Consider the following 6,880-nt stretch of genomic DNA (forward strand, 5'->3'; position numbering starts at 1 on the left):
CAATATTGTCCAAGGCAAAACTGCAATCTGCAAAGAAGTCGTTCAGTGCGGAGTACTATATCGGAATCAAATTCTCTGAAGAAATCATGTATATTCTAGTTTTGTTGTAATCACTATTTACGTGTCTTTGCTTGTCTTCATTTTGTAATTTGTATACCCTACTTTTATATTTTGAAACATTTGCCTAATCAAATATTTTCTAGCGCTTCAAAATTCATACAGCTCAGCGCATTCATGGAATTTGAGAAGCCCATACCTAAAAATAACAAAATAAACAAAAACACTTTATTTAAGAGAAATTCCAAAAAAAAAAACTCGCGCATAAAAAATCCAACTAATTTGACACAAATCACTTGGGCATATCTGTGCTCACCCATCAACCAAAAGTTGCCACACCATATACATAATTGCTCTAATTTGTCATTTTGCCGTGATGCCGACCGAAAGCGTTGCCGCTATAATTCGCATTTCGCTCGCATTCAAGGTGGAACACTTGAAAGCGTCTTATGTGTAAACGCTAAGCGCATTTGATTGTATTCACTTAAATTTAATTTAATTTTTCGCGACGTCGCTGCGTGCGGCAAACATCACAGAGAGTTCGGGGCAAAGAAATATGTACAAATGAAATTTCGGAGCGAACCCAGTTCAACGGGTCTCGCGCATGCCGCCGCAGCAGATGCCGCGTACAAGTATGGAGGAGCGTGTGTTTGCGTGTGTGCGGTCGGTCGGCGCACAGGTGACGCAGGTGGGGTCCACAGCGCCATACATGCAAAGAGATAATTCAATTCAAGGAATCCACCAACGACAACGGCAGTGATGACATCACAGCGCAACAATGCTGCACAGGCTGCGCATTTGTTTGTGTGCCGCGCGCTTATGCTTGCTGTTGTTGCGCTGCCAAAAGAGAGTGCAAGAAATATGCGCCAAGTGGGTTTGTCAGGCCACCAAAGGTTTAAGCAGCTACAACAACGGAATCACAGCTAAGCTGCCTCGCGCGAAGCAAGTGAAGCCTGCGGAAGGCAGGGCAGTGCCGCGCATACTCGCAGTTATGTGCAAAGCAGCGGCACGCATGCGCGCGTGTCATTTTGGCGGCACGTACAAGGCGACGCATGGGCGCGACGTGCACAAACGAGCCGACGCTGGCGATGACGGCCAACACAACATCGTATATACATATGTATGCAGAGCGCAAAGGCATAAGCCGCCTGAAATAACTGGAGCGCCTGCGCATGCGCGCGCATTTACGGAAATAGCTGAGAATGTGCAACAATTTGAGGGAAAATTTTAAATAAAGTAAGAGTAAAATTTAGCAGCAAATTGAAATTTAAGTGCATTGTGTTGCACAGCGCATTTTGCTTGCTGCAAATATACTTACTTGGCTTTGCCATAGCCGCATGCAGCATATGCATTGACCTTTGTCTAATGTGACCACATGAATTATGTGTGTTTTGACAGGTTTTCATTTTCACTTGCGGAATTTTCACACCCGCCATGTTGCAAATGGAAAGTGTAGTTTTTAACGCTATTCACTTCTTTCTTAACACATGGTTACTCCTTCTTCGTGCGTCTTTGTGTGGTATATGTACTCTCGCTTCGCCAACATTTTTAGCTTGAAAGCTAACAAGCTAGTTGCGGATCACCGACACCCTCGCTATGTTTCAACATTGTCACATATATTTCGCACTTTTTCCACAGACTCTTCACCAAAGTGTAAAAATGCTTAATTATTCATACTTTGTGGACACTAATTGGGTCTTAAATACCTTCTGTATTGATTGAGGTAAAATAAAATTCATTGTTGTTCTTAAAAATGTCAAACTCACGCTTTAAAAATTATGTGGAATTTCTGATTGTTCTCTAAATAACTAAACTATCACTGTAGCTGAATTAACTATACTTTCCTTAGTACTACTTAGATGCAAATTATAATTGAAGTCAGTAACTTTACGCTCATTATTTACAGTGAATTCCTACACTATCAAAGACGAACTCTAATAAAAATATAAAATGGAAGCAGAAACAAATTTAATGCCAACTCCAGTTCTACTCGCAGCAAAACCAGTACTCAGAGCACTTATTCCGAGAATTTTCAAACAATAAAATACAAAGATTACTTCCTGTAAAATATACTAAAAATCACACGAAGCCAAATTTGGTGAACACGGTGGTTTATCGATGGTGTTCATTGCATTTTTGGCTTTTAACTTGGTCGCAATCGTGGCTCGATGCAATGGTGCTCTATCATCGTATAAAATCTATGAATTGTTCTTCCACAATTCTGGCAGTTTTTAGCGGGTGTTAAAACGGAACGGTCCTTATTGATCGTCTATCCTTCTGGAACAAATTCCTGATGCACAAAATCAAGAATACCGAAAAAAACAATGAGCATCACCTTGCTTTTTGAGCGGCTTTGGCGTAGTTTTTTGGTTTTCGGATCGTTTTTTTCCCTCCATTCCGATGATTGGTGACTTGTTTGCATATCAAACTCATGTCTCATCGACAGTTATAATGTTCTCCATGACTGTGGATCGGATTAACTATCCTTTTTGAACAAAATTTCTTATCGGGACGAGTCGAGTAAAACTCGTTTCATTCTCAAAATATACAACAAAACTATTCAAACGGGCTCATGAGATATGAAGTCGATAATTTCCAAGCACCATAACCGTCATTTTTCGAATTTTTTCATCAGTGAGCGGTCAAAATCGTCCATGACACTTGTCGAAGACTTGTATTTTTGAAAAAACTGAATCGCCATAAGCCTTTTCCAACATTCTGATTTCAAAAATATAAAATGGAAGCACCGAAACAAGCAAACTTAAGCAATTGAAGATGTATGTATGTCCAATCTTCTTTTCCAGCTTTTACGGCTCGCAGCGATAAAACCAGTACGAAGTGTATCAAACAGCAATTTATTCCGACAAAATTTATTATCAACTGAAAACAATAAAATGCAAAGATTACTTGCTGCAAAAATACTAAAAATCACACTAAGCCAAATTTGGTTGTCAAATTGAACACGGTGATTCGAAGATGAGGCCAACTGCTTATCCGCCTAAAATGGCGGAAATTGTGGAAAACCTTGAAAATCGATGGTATTGACGCGACCATTGCATTGTTGGCTTTAATTTCTGTTGCAATTGTGGCTGGATGCGATGGTGCTCTATCATCGTATAAAATCTATGAATTGTTCTTCCACAATTCTGGCTGTTTTTAGCGGATGTTAAAACGGAACGGTCCTTTTTTGAACAAGGTTATCAACTTCTGGAACGAAATTTCTCCCTATCCAAACAAAATCACTTGAATACCGAAAAAAACAATGAGCATCACCTTGCTTTTTGAGCGACTCTGGCGTGCAATTTTTTTTTGTTTTCGGCTCGTTTTTTTCATGACTTGTTTTGCATATCAAACTGTATCCATTCAGGACAGGGTAGGTATTCTGGAACATAACACATATCTCATCGGCAGTTATATTTGTTAATGGTACAGAAAAAAATTAAGAAAAAAATTAGTTTCACAAACCAAAAAAGAAACGATTATTAATCTAGAATAATTTTGGATCACTGGAAAAATCTGACTATTTTTTCTGGCTTTTTTTTAAAAATAATAAAAATAAAAATTTGGGGATGGGGCTAGTTCCAACCATAGACAAGCCTATAAAGAAGACTCTATAAAAATTTCAAGTAAATCGGTCCAGTAGAACCTGAGAAATCATGGGTATCGTTCCGAAAAAGTCAGTTTTCAGAAAAAGGCGTTTAAAGTTTCGCGTAAAGTCTTTTGTTCAATTTGTTCCGGCAGAACAAGTTTGGATGCCGGGTCAGAAAAATGCCTATATCTCCGAAAATTATTTGAATTCTTCACCAGTGATCACATTAACATCGTTATTTGCAGATTCGAAATTCATTATCGGTAACATGACTCAGAGCTCGATTCAGATCATTTGTAGTGTAAATACAGTTCACTCCCGTTTTTTTCTAAATCCATTGGTAACTGTAAAAAATATATAAATTTCTTGTGCCTCCATTCCGTACCAAATTGTAGCAACAATACATAAACATGGCTAAATAAAGATTTGAACGCCTGAAATGCTCAACGTCAGCAGCAATTTTCCATATCCGACTGTGTGAATGGCACTTTGACATTCGTCAACCGCAACCTAATGCCTGCCTTTGGTAGCTCCGTGTAGTACCAGCTACCAAACAAATCGAACTTTTTATAGCAAAAAACGCCTTGCTGATGTTTTCATAGCTTTTGTAGTTGTTGTTATTGTTATAGATGCCGGTTTGCCAATGCGATTGAGACAATTGTCACTGTGGCTGCCACTCCTACGGCAACGCGAAACGCTGACATTGTTACCAAATCTGACTAAATTCCGGCATTGCTGCTTGACATTGCCGCCGCCACCGCCGCCGCCGCACCATTGGCAACCAGCCCCTCCGCCACCCTTGGTGCTCGAATCGAACGCATAGTAATCGCGCATATCAGCCGCAGTGCCCATAAAACATTCAACGTATCGCTGTCAAATCGATCTGCGATACTTTAAATCACAATTTCATCGCTGCCACAAGCTAATCTGTAAGCATGCTGCTTCTTCTTCTTCCTTTTGCTATTTTTCTGTTGCGTTTGATTCCGCATTTGCTTCAGTGCTCCATTTTGCAAGCGCTTGCATAATCGCGCAGCGTTGGCAGTCAAGCGTAAAAGTGGCTCGGCAATGCCGACAACAGCAACAATAACAACAAGAAACAAACACTGCACCAACAACAACAACAAACACAATCACTACACCAACAACAACAACAAACAATCACTACACTAACAACAACAACAAAACAAAATCTTAATGCCACCGCGCACATGTCAGCGCAGCAACGGTGGCAACAGCGATTACAACAACAACATGCGCCTGCAACAGCAACAACGACAATCACAACAAATTTTATTGCCACCGCGCATATGTCAGTGCAGCACAACGTCAACAAGAACAACAATTACCCGCATGCGTGCTACTCTGCAACAACAATAACCACAACAACAGCGTTGTAGTTGTGCTGCCGCTCGCCAACTGCGATCACCGTTCACCGATTGCGCTGATCATCGCCGGCGCGCGCATTTATTTCAATTTCAATTGATTGTCGTACAATCGCATGAATAATTCAATTTCGTACGCAGCGGCAATGCCAGCCACGCAGCACCACACAGCAACAATAACAACTGTAATCACAAAACACTGGCAACGGCAATTGTTGCAGCCGCAGCGGCGATTGCTTGTTACAAGTCAGCGATTTGTAAACGCTGCAACACAGGTGCGCATTGGGCGGGGCGCGTGCAACATAGCTGCATTGTTGTTGTGTTTGCTATAGCATTTTGCTCCTTTTCTGCTGCTGCTAATGCGGAGACTTTTTTGTGGCAGTCTCGCGTTGCATGTGATTTTCTAGCAATTTTCCATTGCATGCATAAGACATCAGCGTCGAAGCGGCAGTCCGAGCAAATAAAATTTATGAGACTGTGCTGGTGGCATGAAAAGAAAAATTGCTCTGGAATTGACTGCATAATTTTTTTGCAGAATTGGCATAAGTTAAGTAAATAAATGCGTCGACTGGCGGATTAGAATTTCTTTTGTTTGCTTTGCCGATTGATTTTCGATATGAAGCGCTTATTTATTATTTTATTATATAAGCTTATGTTGAAAGCCTGTTGCTAAGTACTTTATTTAAATATTTGAGATAAATAGAAGCTGTTACGCTATCCTGGGTGTGTCATAGATATTTAGTTCTGAAGGAAGTGTTTACAGTGAACTCAAAATAATATTTTTCTGACGGCAATATAATTTTTTTTTTCATTTAAGTTGTTCAAAAAGATGGCAATCCTAGCAAAAGTATTTTCTCTTTACTCAATTACTAACAATTGAATTTTTCATTTATTTTATTAACTTAACGAAGTAAACAAAAATGATTGATGTGGCAACCATGCACAAAACAAATATATAGAATTTAAGAACTAGTAAATTTGTTTTTATAATTGATGAATTATTATCTAAAAAAAAGTTATTGGATGGCATCTCTTCCCCAAAATTTCAAAAGGATTTTTTTAAATTTATTATCCTTACTAAAATAAAGAGTTTAATTTATTAGATTAATTAATATAATAGGTTGTCAAAAAGTCTTGCGGTATTTTCGCTAGTTGGCGCTGAAAGCGCATAGTTCTAGTTTTATTCGTCGCATCGGGTCATGCTATAACTTTTTGGAAAGCTCATTTCACGCGCTAACACGTGTTTGATTGATTGTCGTTTCTTTTAAGTCGTTCGTAAGTTATAGCGTCGCAAACATGGAGCAAAATAAAGAGAAAATGCGGCATATTTTACAGTACTACTACGATAAAGGCAAAAATGCATCTCAAGCCGCCAATAAAATTTGTGCAGTTTATGGACCCGATACAATTTCCATTTCCACCGCACAACGATGGTTTCAACGTTTTCGTTCTGGTGTAGAGGTGGCCGAAGATGCGCCACGCTCCGGAAGGCCTGTCGTCGAAAATTGCGATAAAATCGCTGAATTGGTCGAAAGAGACCGGCATAGTAGCAGCCGTAGCATCGGTCAAGAGCTGGGCATGAGTCATCAAAAATTCATTTCAATTTCAATAAAAAAAAAATTCAATAAAAATACCGCAAGACTTTTTGACAAACCATTATGACAACCTCACTTAAAAAATGCTCCTCTGTAAGCTTTCTTAAAACTCTTTCATTTGAAACGCTTATTGCTATAATTCCTCTGTCGTATCTGTTGCAATGTAAGGGAAGAACCACGTTCATCCGAGCATTTTATATTCTTACAACATGTTGTTACAGAGTATAATAGGTTTGTTCACCTAACGTACTTTGTAA

General features: G+C 39.3%; 1 long non-coding RNA gene across 1 annotated transcript; it reads left to right on the top strand.

The window, feature by feature from the left end:
• Positions 1 to 6,309: 6,309 nt before the first annotated feature.
• LOC126761689 (uncharacterized) lies at positions 6,310 to 6,650 on the top strand. The gene is made up of 2 exons (XR_007667386.1): positions 6,310 to 6,475; positions 6,519 to 6,650. It is a non-coding gene; the product is annotated as an uncharacterized LOC126761689 (long non-coding RNA).
• The last annotated feature ends 230 nt before the right edge of the window (positions 6,651 to 6,880 follow it).

This window comes from Bactrocera neohumeralis, chromosome 6 (genome assembly GCF_024586455.1).
Source record: "Bactrocera neohumeralis isolate Rockhampton chromosome 6, APGP_CSIRO_Bneo_wtdbg2-racon-allhic-juicebox.fasta_v2, whole genome shotgun sequence".
Classification (NCBI taxonomy): Eukaryota; Metazoa; Arthropoda; class Insecta; order Diptera; family Tephritidae; genus Bactrocera; species Bactrocera neohumeralis.